The sequence below is a fragment of the Bos indicus genome, chromosome 5, assembly GCF_029378745.1.
Source record: "Bos indicus isolate NIAB-ARS_2022 breed Sahiwal x Tharparkar chromosome 5, NIAB-ARS_B.indTharparkar_mat_pri_1.0, whole genome shotgun sequence".
Classification (NCBI taxonomy): domain Eukaryota; kingdom Metazoa; phylum Chordata; class Mammalia; order Artiodactyla; family Bovidae; genus Bos; species Bos indicus.
In genome coordinates this window covers 118898783-118912383 of record NC_091764.1, presented here as the reverse complement: position 1 = coordinate 118912383, position 13601 = coordinate 118898783, and the positions used below count along the sequence as shown (strand labels likewise).

Below are 13601 nucleotides of genomic sequence, written 5' to 3'. Positions count from 1 at the left end.
CTGGAGGACCTCATTCCTGCTGCTGGTGACGTGCTGATCCTCAGGACAAAATGCATTCACCTCCCCAGCTTTTCCGTGCAGTCGGACCACCCTCACGCCATCAGCCGCCTTCACTTCTGGGACACACCAGCTGGGGCTGATGGCACGACTGTGACCACTGCCACCCCGGGGGCCACGGGGACAGAGGCACCTGGGGAGGGGACAATGACTGGGGGGCAGGGAGTCCCCCGGAGCTGGAGCTGGTCTCCTTCCAAGACCCCTGCTGCCCCAGAAAGGCAGAAGGAGGACCCCCTGTGGTTGGGGCAGTGAAGGCTGGCAAGGTAGGTGCACGGGTGGAAACACGCTCAGGGCCCTGGGGTAGAGTGCGGCCTGGCATCCCAAGTGCCCGGCACGGGGCTCGGGAAACCCTGAATTCCAGACTCGATGACCTGGGGCTTGTGCGCTCAGGGCCGACGGAGACGGCCACTCTGGACAGGGCTCCGGCCGAGCCGCCTGTGGCTGAGGGAGCGCTCACCGCTGGGATCCAAAGGGCTCCTCTGGGGTTGGGGGGGCACACAGGCATGTCCGGGGGGCACTCAGCCCACCTCCAGCCCCACCCCAAGGCTGGATGACCCGCTGGAGCGTGTTTCTGAGGTCTCAGTAGCTGGAGCCCCACGCCCAGGGGTCCATCCGTCACCCACAGCACTGCCTGCATGCAGGGCCCAGGTAGGCGGCAGGGACCACAAGGGTTCTCGCGGCAGGATGTCCGAAGGAGCTGCTGACGGGAATGGGGGACCCCCCACAGTAGCCCCCCGACTATTGGGAGGAGCCCTGGGTCCCCAGGTGCCAGTCTGTATTCAGACAGACACACACTTGTCACAGAGAAAACCAAGAGGTTCCCTGTACATGTAAGGCCTGCAAGGCCCCCCCGCCCGTGCCCCCGGCTCATCTCATGGGCCCTCTCGAGGGGTGAGACACACAGAGGTCTGCCATCTCCTGGGCAACCCGCAGGGCCAAGCCTGGCTGGGTCCCAGCCACCCCTGAGGCCGCAGGGGCCCCTGGGGGTCTTCCCAGTGAGTCTCCAGGGCCCCAGGGACATGGGCATCCCTCCATGGGGGAGGAGGACCGCTTCCAGGGCCTGGGGAGGGTCTGCAGGCCCCCCACACAGCGGATGGCAAGATGCTCATGTTTTCTGGCATTTATCACCATCAGCAGCCTCCTAGGAAACCATGGCTCTTTGAAACAGGACTTGGGTAGACAAGAAAAATAACAAAAATAGCTAAAAAGAAGAGCAGCGTGGATCGAGGGCGTATGCGACGTGGGCATGGTGGCGAGTGCTGCCCCTTCCCCCTCCCAACCTCACACCACAGCTGGGGGGCAGCCGGAAGCATCTCCCTTACAGACTGGGCAGGTGGGCCCAGGAAGTGAGGCCACAGCCACAGCTGGATGGTGCCCAGGCTGGCTGGTGGCGAGGACCCCACAGGGTCCTGTGGTTGGGCTCCCAGCTCCCCGGGCACCTGCCCTGGGGGCGGCATGGGGGCGGGGGGCTGGGAGCAAACACACATGGGGCCCCCTCGGTCCCTGGGGACGCTGACCAGGGGGTCCGATGGAGCGTCTCAGCTTGGTAACTAGCCAGACTCAGCCCTGCCGACCCAGGCCGCAGTCTCGCCCCATCCCTCAGCCCACCTGCACAGGCCCCCAGGCTGCTGAGCCAGTCTGGAGCCCCCACCGGTCATGTGGGGGACAGCCCCCCGTAAGCCTTCAGCCGCACGTGTCTCCCCACGAGAAATCCACTCCCGACACCTGCCAACGTCATTCGCCGAGCGCCACGCACCCTCGGCGAGCCCCTCCCTGGCCCAGCCCTCGGTTTTCCCACCTGTACAATGGGGCACTCGGTCTCGGCAGGCGCCCTCCAGCACCTCCACCTCCAGCGTCCGGGGTAACCCGTCCTGAGGCTCCTTTTACAAACAAGCTGCGAGCCTGCCGGGGACACAGGTGTGCGCCCAGGCTGGCCTGTCCACACGGAGTTCCCCAGGAGAATTCCACAGGTGACACCGTGCATGCGGGCGACTCTGCGGGCTGGCCGCCTGGTCCACTCCGGGTCCTACCTGGGTCCGTGTGGACACACACAACCGTGGCTGCAGGCAACACGGTTGTCCTGTCTCCCCTCCCTCGCCCAGCAAGCTCCCAGGACGCCCCCGTGTCCAGGACGCCGAGGGCTGGCTCTCCACACACGGACCAGATTTCACACACAATCGCCCCAAGGGCTCTGCCCTGCGAGCCCCAAGACAGCAACCCCCCACGATTGGCCCCAGGAAACACAGGCGGCCTCAGGCTGGGGGAAAGAGCATGGAGAACGCTCCCTCTGCTGCATGTCGGGCTAAGTTCTCCAGGGAATTCTGCTGACCCTGTGGCTCCTGCGCCCCAGAGCCCAGGGGCCAGGTCCAGCCTCTCAGCCCCTAGAATGCAGCCACGCGAGGGCTGGGGCAGGACGATGGGAGGAAACCCCCGGCGACTCCCTGCCCACTAGCCAGGGGCTGTGTCGAGAAGCTTCAGCCCAAGGCGGGGGAGGGGGTGCAGGCGGCAGGGACCCCGGGCGGGGCAGGGCTGGAGTAAGGGCAGCCCCTCCATACACACACCATCCTGGAGCCACGGGATGCTCGGGGGCACCTGCTGTCCTGACCCCACCCCCACCCCGGGTCCAGGCACAGAGAGCGCCAGTGCTCACGGGCACAGACTGGGAGGAGGAGGGCCCTGACTGGACCGAGGGGCCACGGGCTCCCACTCGGGACTAGGGGGTGCGGAAGTCAGAGACGGATGGTCTCTGGTCCCTGGAAGGAGGTTGGCTCAGGACTCAGAGAGCTCATCCCAGGGCCCCCGTGGGAGCACTCCCACCCCCCAGGGAGCCCACCCCGTGTGCAGGCGGGTGGACACTGGCTATTCCTGGACCACAGGCAGCGCCACCCCCCGTCACTCCTCCAGCAGCTGAAGGGCGCTCCGGACTACTGGTCTCACCTGAGCGTCCCTGTGGCCACCTCCACCCCCCGTCACTCCTCCAGCAGCTGAAGGGCGCTCTGGAATACTGGTCTCACCTGAGCGTCCCTGTGGCCACCTCCTGGGTCCCTGTGCCCACCCCAAGCCGGCAGGAGACCTCCGTCCACAGTATGGGCGCCCTCAGGACCTCCCACACCTCTGTGCCCTCCCCTCCACATGGTCAGAGCTTGGGGCATCTCGGGCCGCCCTCCAGGTGGATGGCTGCGTCAGAGGCTCTCTGATGAGGGGCTGGGGGAGTAGGACCCCGGGGGACAGCCTGTGATGGGGCCTGGGCATCCCTCTCCTGCCCCCTAGTCTCTGCCTTTAATGGTGCTTCCCACCCAAGAGGAACCACTTTCCCTTCCAGAAGATTCCTCAGGCAGAGTACACCCCCGCCCCTTCTCATGCACAGTTTCCCAGCCTCAGTGGGAAGAAAACTACACCCAGAAGTTTGTTCTCAATGCCAAGACACACACTTAATGGAAAAAAAAAAAAAAAAAAAGAAATACGCGAGGTTCAGTGGTGAGTCAGCTCGTTAGGACTGGGGAGTGAAGAGAACGAACATCATAGACACATTTTGAATAACGTGCCGGGAAACTGCTAAGCTGGCAACCGACTGTTCCAAGTGGAATCAAACGTGCGCTGGGGGAGGCCGGGCACCGATGCCAAAGTGGCTTTCACAATTTTCTTTAAAAAATGAAAGAAAAGAAAAAACAACTAACTTTCACACAGACACGTGCAGTTCACGAATAGAAACAGAGTCCTGGCCCCATGCGGTCAGCTCAGCCTGCAGACGGCCGGCCCCAGTCAGGGCGGGACACCAGGGCCTCCGAGGGCAGGATGCAGGGTCTCTCGGCGTTGTCCCGTCCATCAAGGAGTGATGGGGTTCAGCAGGAGGAAGTCCCCAGCCCCCAGAAGAACCCAAACACAGGGAAGGCCCAGGCTGGAGGGGGCTGGTGCTTGCTACATTAAGGTCTGCAAGACCTCTGGTCCTGGGTGACGGCGTCAGTGCCCGGTCACAGGTGCATCATCTTCCAGCCCCCATGCGGTGAGTGGAACAGTGGACCCCAAAGGTAGGTGTGGTAGGTACCCAGAACCCTGGAAGGTCTACCTAGAACCCCGGAAGGTCTACCCAGAACCCTGGAAGGTCTACCTAGAACCCCGGAAGGTCTACCCAGAACCCTGGAAGGTCTACCTAGAACCCCGGAAGGTCTACCCAGAACCCTGGAAGGTCTACCTAGAACCCCGGAAGGTCTACCCAGAATCCCAGAACCCTGGAAGGTCTACCCAGAATCCCGGAAGGTCTACCCAGAACCCCAGAAGGTCTACCCAGAATCCCAGAAGGTCTACCCAGAATCCCAGAAGGTCTACCCAGAACTCTGGAAGGTCTACCCAGAACCCCGGAAGGTCTACCCAGAACCCCAGAAGGTCTACCCAGAATCCCAGAAGGTCTACCCAGAATCCCAGAAGGTCTACCCAGAACTCTGGAAGGTCTACCCAGAACCACGGACGGTCTACCCAGAACCCCAGAAGGTCTATACTACCCCAAAGGTAGGTCTACCCAGAACCCTGGAAGGTTTACCCAAAACCCCAAAAGTTCTACCTAGAACTCCAGAAGGTCTACCCAGAACCCCAGAAGGTCTGCTGCTGCTGCTGCTAAGTCACTTCAGTTGTGTCCGACTCTGTGTGACCCCACAGCCGGCAGCCCACCGGGCTCCCCCGTCCTTGGGATTCTCCAGGCAAGAGTACTGGAGTGGGATGCCATCTCCTTCTCCGCCCAGAAGGTATAACCTACCCCAAAGGTAGGTCTACCAAGAACCCTAGAAAGTCTACCCAGAACCCCGGAAGGTCTATCCAGAACCCTGGAAGGTCTACCCAGAACCCTGGAAGGTTTACCTTACCCCAAAGGTAGGTCTACCCAGAACCCCGGAAGGTGGTCTGCTCTGGGGTAAATGTCCTTGCAGATACAGTGAAGCTCTCAGGATGAGGTCATCTGGATGCGGGTGGGGCCGAAATGCAAGGGCGCGCATCCTGATAAGAGAGGAGCAGGAGGAGGCCACGTGACACAGAGACTGGAGAGATGGGTCCCAAGCCCGGGAGAGCCAGGGCTGCCGGGAGCCACCAGAAGCACGAAGCGGCCTGGAAGGAACCCCCCCACCCCCGCAACGTCTCGGCCTAGACTCCCGACCTCCAAAAGAAGGGGACAGTAAATGTCCATTCTTCAAGCCCCCGTCGTGGGCCTGTGTCCTACAGCCCCTGGAAGCTGACCGCCTACCTCTCTCTCCAGCATCCTCCGTGGAGTGCATGTCCCGCATTACAGGGAGGCCCCTTCGTTCTCAGTTGGCCTGGACACCAAGGAAGTGACCATGGCTACTGGAGCGTGGCCTGTGATGACCCTCATCCAACTGCACGACCCTCTGGGGCCCCTGCTGCCCAGAGCCTCAGCCCCGTGCCCACCAGCCTCCTGCTGCCTGGCTTAGCCTGTTCGCTGGGCCTGGCGCGCAGTAGATGCTCCATAAACATGCGCCCCCGTGGCTCACTGCCTCCACCGCGACCCCCCCACGAGCGTCCCTGTCTGGCTGGGAAGGAACTCTCCATCTTCTGTGAGCAGGAAGCCAGCCCCGTGGCCGTAAATAGAAGGTAACCATAAAAATAAACACACGACCGTTAAAGTGAAAAATGCCCACCCAAGCCCGCATAAAGTCATCTCGTATGCACAGCCTACGTGCCCTGGCTTTGGGAAACACTGATTTACAGATGGAGGCGTGCTGAGGACTTCCGGGCCGCTCCCAACCCTCACCTCCAGGAGATGCGGCTTCTGCCTCAAGCTGGGACTCAATGGCCATTGCCCTGTGGGCCCAGACGCCAGACAGGGACCACGTCTTTGCCTGAACACTGATGGGGCGTCTGCCCGTCCGGGCGTCCCTGGGACAGAGGTGGTGAGACCCCTGCACGCATGGCACACCTGGCCGGGCTCCTCCCGGCATGCGCCCCTCAATCACCCGCGTGTGGCCTGCTGGCTTCCTGCAGCCGTGGCAACAACGAGAGCAAACCCTGGAAACTCATCCCACTGGGTCCTGGGAGCCTCAGGTTCAAGGTCACGGCGTGGGCAGGGCCGCGCACTCTCTGGAGCCTCTGGGGGAGGGTCCTCTGCCTCTTCCAGCCTCTGGAGGCCATGGGCATCCCTTGGCTGGTGGCCACATCGTCCGTCTCTGCCTCCATCTTCACATGGGCCTCTCTTGCATCTCTTCTTTTCTAAGGACGCTTCTCTCTGGGTGCAGGGTGGACCCCATCCAGACGATGGCGCCCAGAGAGTCTTACCTTAACCTCACCTGCAAATCACCCTCCTCCCCAACCAGGCCCCCCCACAGGTTCTGGGTGCACCGTCCCTGGGGGGCCACGGCTCAGCTCTCAGCCGCGCGCTTCTTCAGGAGCCCGGCTCGTCACGCACAGGGTCTCACGGGCACCAGCACACAGCTCGTGCTGGCGTACTGCAGGCGTTCAATGTGTGGCCCACCCTGGGCCACTATGTCTAGCAAGGCCGTCGCCCAGGCAATCGGCCCCGGGGGCTGTGGCCGTGCAGGGCTCCTGGGGAAGTGGGGCTCAGGATGATGGCGGGGGGTGGGGGTCCTGCAAAGCATAGCTAAGCATCAGCGAGACCGGGGCTCCTGTCTCAGTAAAGCGTGCGGAGCCTGCTCAGCTGCTCCTGCGGTTGGAGGAGAAGAGAAGGAACTGGCTGATACAACCCGCCTTCTCCAGGCAGAGGCTGACTTTGAAAAGACTGTGTGTTTGAAAGGCTGCACACCCTCCTCCAGACTCTTGGGAAGAACAAAGGGCTGAGGGTGGGCATGTGTGGTGTGGTTTGGGACTTCCCGCAGGGTCCTCAGGGACCTTCCAGAACCAGCCTCCAAGAGGGAAGCGGCAGAGGGGGCCGCCCACGAGGTCCAGCCTCAGCCCCTTGCCGGACTCACTGTCATACCAGGAGACCAGGGCACAGACCAGCCACTGGCACCCCGGGGTCACAGGTCCATCGCTGAGGTCTCACCCCAAGTCCTGCAGGGTGGGGAAGGCAGGCACCACCATGCCGTCCCCCCAGTCTGAGACCTCGGATCGCTCCCCCAAGCCAGGGAGCCGGTGCCCATGGGACCCGCCAGGGCCACAGCTGGTGGACTGAGGCCTCCAGGGTGACCACCCCAGGCCCAATAAGGACCAAGTCATTATTGCCCAGGACACCAGGGAGCTCAGTGTACTGAAGGTAGCCCTCTCAGGGCTGGCCAGGCTCCCCCAAGTCCTGCCCGAGGTGCCCCGACTGTCCCTGGGTTACACTGCCCTGGAGGTGGCCACCACGTGGCTGGAGAGGCACCACCCTGGCCGTCCCATCCCGCCCTAGGAAGGCCTGAGACGGTCCAGGGTCTCCTGGCCCCGACCTCAACCACCAGGAGCATCCTGGCCTGGATGCCAGAGGAGACATCATACCTGCAGGGTTTTCATCGGACGGGGCAGGCTCCATCTCCTAAGGAGGATTAGACGCAAAGAATAAAAAGGACTCCCGTGCACCCTGGGAGAGCAGCAGACAAACACGGGCCCGTGGGTGGGAACGGCTGGACCCGGGGTCACCCGCCCCACGGGTGGGCTGCGAAGACCACTGGACACACCCACAGCCCTTGGCTCAGTCTTGTCAGACACGCGACTCCGTCTACGGGGCTGGGGGTCAGCCACGGTGCCTCACGTGGGTCCCCCGAGCACGGTCTGAGTCTGTGACCCACTTTCTCCAATCACGTGTGGGATCTTCCTACTGAAAGTGGGGGTCGTCTGGGTGGTACCCCCCGAGCTCCCGGGCGGCCAGAGGGGCTGGGGCACAGGGCAGGCCTCCCTCCCACTCCTGCAAAGTTGTGTTTGGACAAAGGGCCACGTGATCCACAGGGGACCATCCATAAATCACCACAGACACCATCAAGTCACCCAGACGAGGGCGGCAGAGCACACGGCCCAGCTCCTGCCCTGGGCCGCCGGGGCACTGGCGACGATTGGCGGCAGAGGCCGTGTGGATGGCAGGGGGCGGAGGGCCTGCACAGCCAGGCCATTGGGGGGACGCCCACCCGGTTCCCCACCTGCGAGCGTCTGCCCTTCCCCTGCTAAAAGGTGACCCTGCTTCTCCTCCCCCACCACCCCCTGCAGCTCCACAAACACACACGGGTGCCTGGAAGGAAGGGGCTGGCCCTTCCCGCTGCTCAGGTCACTGCCAGGGGGCTGGGTGGGCCGAGAACAGCCTCCGTCCACCGCCAGCCCCGTGCAGCCAGCTCAGTGGGTGACCCTCCGGGCCTGCAGCCTGGGCCAGCTCGTGGACAGCATCTCAGCCCCAGGCAGGCGGCAAAGGCTTCCCGCCCTAGGGACTACGGAACGGCTAGGAAGCAGGCGGGTCCCAGCCTTCCTGCGCTGGACTCTCTGGGGCCACGTGGGGATGGGCCCTCCCCGCCGGGGTGGGGGTCGGGGCAGGGCTTCACTCAAGCCTGGTCAGCGGCCTCCAAATCCCTGGAGGCTTGGGGCCACCCCAGCCCACCAGGCTCTCAGGGCCCAGGCCCGCGTCTGCCAGGAACACGGCCGAGACCCTCGGTCTGACGGGTCCCGGGGTGGCCTGCGGGGCTGGGCCTGTCCCCTGCCCTTTCAGCTGTCCTGGGCTCCATCTCCCTTGGGAAGCCCCTTGCCTCAGAGATGGTTCTGGAGGGCACAGGTTGGGTCGGTGGTCAGAGCCCTTGTGAGGGAGAGATGGAGGGCCCTGTCCCTCCCTGGGAACTCCCTGAAGCAAGACCCAGCATCCTGGAACGTGCTGGCAGCTGCAGCTGAGGCCTCCCAGATGAGATGACCTGGGGAAGGAATCTCAGGGGGGCAGGGAGTGGGCGTGGAGTGGGCAGCTTGAGTCCCTGGAGGGGCTCCGTCCAAGATCAGCATCGTCTTCAGCTCAGGAAATACGGGCTGGACCAACCTAAGTCTCTGGTCTGCGACCTGTCCATTCTGCCAAGGAGGAGACTGAGGGTCCCAGTGGTCCAGTGACTTGCCTGATATCACATGTCCAGCCAGCTTCCCAGTTACAAAGGCCATTTGCACAAGCATGTGTAAGCCCACGAGCCAGGCGCTGGGTCAGTGAGGTACGGGATGTGTGAGGGGGGGTAGGTATGAGACTCCAGGAGCCGCTGGGCTCCGGGTCCAAGCAGAGAAGAAGAGACAGTGAGCGCACACGCTGGCCCACGTCCCCTTGGCTCTGTGACCTCTGTGACCTGTCCGTGGACATCGCTGGGCCTCGCTGGACGTGGCCGCCTCGGGCAAGGCAGCCCCAGGGTGCTGGGGGCAGAGACGGGACCCCCGGGCCTCTGCCCTGCTTCCTGCCTCCAGGCTGGGCGCTGCGCCCACGTGTGCCTGCCTGTGTGTCCATGCGTGCATGTGTCCCCACGTTTGTGACCATGTCACCTGTGTGAGCGCCTTGGTGAGCACAGAGGAACAGACTCAGAGGGAAAGATGAAAGGGAGCGGTCACGGCGGGCCGGCTGGTCACCAGCACAGCAGGACGAGGACTCCAGGCCTCACTGCGTGCCCCTCCAGGGGGCTCAGAGTCCATTCACTGAACACGTGTGAACAGCAGCACACGTTACACGCAGACGCACAGTGACAACCTCGATGCTTTCTGTCACGCAGCTCATACTGCACTCTGCGTCTCCTGTAACCATCTACTGACCGGCAAGTGCAGAGATTAAGGGCGGCTTCCTGATCCAAGAGCAGGTTCTCAGTGGATCTCACTCACTCCATGTGCCTACGGACATAACACCTGTGGAGAGTTTAGTGAACGCATCCACGTCATCCAACCAGTCCACCCTAAAGGAGATCAACCCCGAATATTCAACGGAAGCACTGGTACTGAAGCTTCAATACTCTGGCCACCTGATGCTCAGAGCCGACTCACTGGAAAAGACCCGATGCTGGGAAAGACTGGGGGAAGGAGGAGGGGACGACAGAGGATGAGATGGCTGGATGGCATCACCGACTCGATGGACGTGAGTTTGAGCAAGCTCCGGGAGACAGTGGAGGACAGCAGAGTGCTGCAGTCCATGGGGTCGCAGAGAGTCGGACGTGACTTCACGACTGAACAACAAACCACCACACACACACACACACACACACACACACACACACACACGATGAGTCGGCGGTGCTCCGCTGCCGGGGACCCAGCACCCCCGCCTCCTGCAGGCCTCAGCGGCCCTCCACAGGGAGGGGACCTGGCCACCCCACACTGCCCCCTCGCCGCTGGCACCCCTACACGGGGCTGTGTCCCCAGGATGTGCAGAGACCCTGGTGTAAGAGCCTGGTGCGTACAGGTTTGTAAAGCAGACTCTGGAGCTGGAGCTCACACGGTCTGCTGCAGGGCCCCTGATGCCTGCTCAGGGTGGAGGCCAAGACAGGGCCTGAAGAGCTTCCAGAGATGAGGGCGGAGAGTCTGGCCAAGGGCAGCCCTCCCCAGCCTGCACGCCTGTGCCTGGCCCGGGGGTGTACAGCAGCCGGCCAGGCCCTGGCACCCCAGCAATCACCCCCTGACCAGCCCTTCTCCGCTCTCACTTTGTCCAGCTGTCAGATGCTCCTCAACAAGGCTCCCGTCACGTTGAGTGCGGGCTTTAGACTCTCTGCCACGCGGAAATGATGATACATGGCAATGAGGAGCCGGGCTATTTCAATGCAGCCCCCAAGTGCCCCCCAGCCAGCCCCACTTCCCTGGCCTCACAAAGGGGCTCTGCTGAGGGGAGAAAAGGCAGCGTGGCCGGGCCCCTTGGTGCGCACCCGGAGCCTCCGGGAGAAACAGGCAGGCAGGGTGGGCTGGGTGCCCCTGGCCTCCCGGGAGGTCCGGGCGGGTGGTCGGAAGCGTCTGGAACACAGGGCGTCTCAGTCTTCTGCCGACTCGAACACCAGCCCCGGGCCTCTGTCCTGACCCTCCTTGTTATCACAGCCTCTGAGAACCATCTGGGCACAGCCTAGGCCCCGGAACTCTCCCGTGCTCGGAAGCTCGACACGGGATCCACAATCCTTCCCGACCCACAGGGGACTGCCTGCATGCGTCAGTGCCTGGGAGACCCTGTGTGGGTTGTAACCAGGATGATTTTCTGCTCCCACAGATACATTTCTGATGGACCCCTGGGTTCCAGGAACTGTGCTGTCAGGCCTCTGTCCACTTTTTAAAATACACTCACAGGCGTAAGAGACAGAGTTAACTCTGGGCTCACTCCTGAGCTCGTGACGACGACAGCGATGACCGCCAGGAGCACAGAGTCACGGCCACTCACAGGACACCACGGAGGGGCTGCTCGGGGGTACGCGTGCTCCCCCGGCCCTGGGCGCCCAGAATTCCGTTTCTCTTCCAGAATGAGGCGCTAACTAAATAAACCAAAGTGGAATCCTGTTTACTCAACAGTCGGCCCTCAGAGCAGCTGTCCGATTCAGAAAGGACCTCCGGAATCAAGGCCGGGTCCACGGCAAGCGTGTCCGGATGTACACACTCATCTCCCGAAACACGCTCTCCCACAGAGGCTGTGAATCACACGCCCACCCACCTCCCAGCTCTGCGGCCCCCAAGGAGAGGGAGACAGGCAGACCTCAGACCCACAGCTGCAGGGAAGAGCGGACTGTACTGCTCCGGTTACATCAGCGGCGACCCGAGGGCCTGAATCTGCACGGTGATTGAAAAGCTAGGAGAAAAATACCTTCAAGTCTTTCGTAGAGAGAGACGGAAAATCCTTTTTTTCCCCTAATTCCTGCCATTTCCTTAAGGCCGTGTTCTGAGACCTAGCATGGTTAGGGAGATCAAAGGAAGTCTCCCCTCTGCCTTCTTGGGGCGCAGCACCACGCGGGCCTTCTGTCCCCCGAGTAAGAGGCTGCATTTGAAATCAGCTCCCCAGACCGCCCCCCCACCCCGCCCCGGACTAGTTCACAAACACGGGGCACGTGAGTGCTGTGTCGAGGCCAAGGCCAGCCCGAGCTCCCCAGAGGAGGGGCAGGGCGTCCCGAGGGGTGAGCAGGAGGAGGCAGGGTTGTCCAGTTCCCCACGGCCCCCGCCCCAGGCCGCAGCCCTCTTTCCCCCGCCCTCTGAGCGCCCGGCCCGGCTGGCCACGGCGGGCAGGAGGCTCTCACAAAGACCGGCCCGGCCAAGACTGCAATCAGGAACCACAATACGCCTCTCTCTCGTGCACAGCCCTATTCATCTTCGCCAACACTGGGAGACAGACTGGCCAGAGGGGGACAGATTAGCCACGGGGTGACCCGCATCTGCACACAAAAGGCGGAGTGTGGAAAAGCGGCTCCCCAGGCCCCCCATTCTTCACCGCTGAGAAAGCCAGATTCAGGGAAATGGCCATTTAAACAGCTCTCTCCCACCCGTCCGCAGACAACAAGTCACGATTGTCTGTCCGCCCGCCGCGCTCCCCCCTCCTGGGGCCAGTGCGCCTGGAAGGAAGTGGCCCGGGGCCTGCAGCCAGAGGGCCCGGGGGTCCCGTGCATCCAGGGCGGGCCGCCCCCCGGCCCCCCAGCACCTGCCCGGGGCTCCTGACCCCACAGGGGACAGTCAGGGAGGGCAGGGTGCTTGCTCTCAGTCTGACCTTTCAGAGATACGGGGTGCAGGGTGCTCCACCCTGGGAAGCAGGACTGTGACATTCTTCAGGATGGACAGACGGCGCTTCTAAGGACTGCAGAGGGCTGTGCACACAAACTTCCCCCGAGTGCCTGCAGAGCGCGGACCTGCTCCGGGCCCCACGCCCCACCTCCCTGTTCCTACACCGGCTTCCAGAGCGTTGAGCGCCTCGCTGAGGTTGCTGCCCAGAGCAGGGTAAACGCGGAGGTTTCTGTGCCAGGCTCTCCAATAATCCAATCTCAGAAAACAGCACCCTCTCCAAGCAAGATGAGGCCCCGAACCCCTGCCCTGCCCTGCACCCATACTCTTTGAATCCAGAAGACAGAAACTCTCTGTCGATCAAAACATGCGTTTTGACCTTAAGACGCGGGGCCTCATGAGGACGGCAGGGCCTCTGAAGACAGCAGGACCCGTCGGCTCCCACCGGGCGAGCGGAAGGCCGGGGCTCAGCCAGAGGTGCTCAGAACTCCCTCTCTCACCACGACGGCTCTAGGATCACGGAGAATCTGTGTCCACACAGAACAACCCCCTCCCCGGGGGAACACACACACAGCCCGGCCCTTTCCACCTTAGAAGCAGTGAACTTCACAGGAGTCCCCTTTCGAGAGATCCCCCTGAAAGCACAGCCCGGTGGAAAGGAACCGTCGTCCACTTGGTGGGCCCCAGAGTCCCCTGGCAGAGGGCGCAGCTGGCATCAGCCCCTGGGTGGCTTGCTAGCCCCCAGGGACCACCCATCCCCAGCCACTCCTGAAGCAAGCCCGTGGTGGAAGGCGGCCCTCACCGGGCCCTCTCGGGGCCGCCTGGGCCTGCAGCAGCACCGCCAGGGTCGGGGGGTGGTCCCCTCTCCCTTCAGGGCCTGGACCCAAAACCAAGGGCAGGAAGTGGACACCAGGCCAAAGGAGCAGGTGACGGGCAGCCTGGCC

General features: G+C 63.0%; 1 protein-coding gene across 2 annotated transcripts in view; it reads right to left on the bottom strand.

Moving 5' to 3' along the window:
- The window catches only part of TAFA5 (TAFA chemokine like family member 5), a 178719-nt gene that overhangs the window by 92453 nt on the left and 72665 nt on the right, over positions 1-13601 (bottom strand). The window lies entirely within an intron of this gene.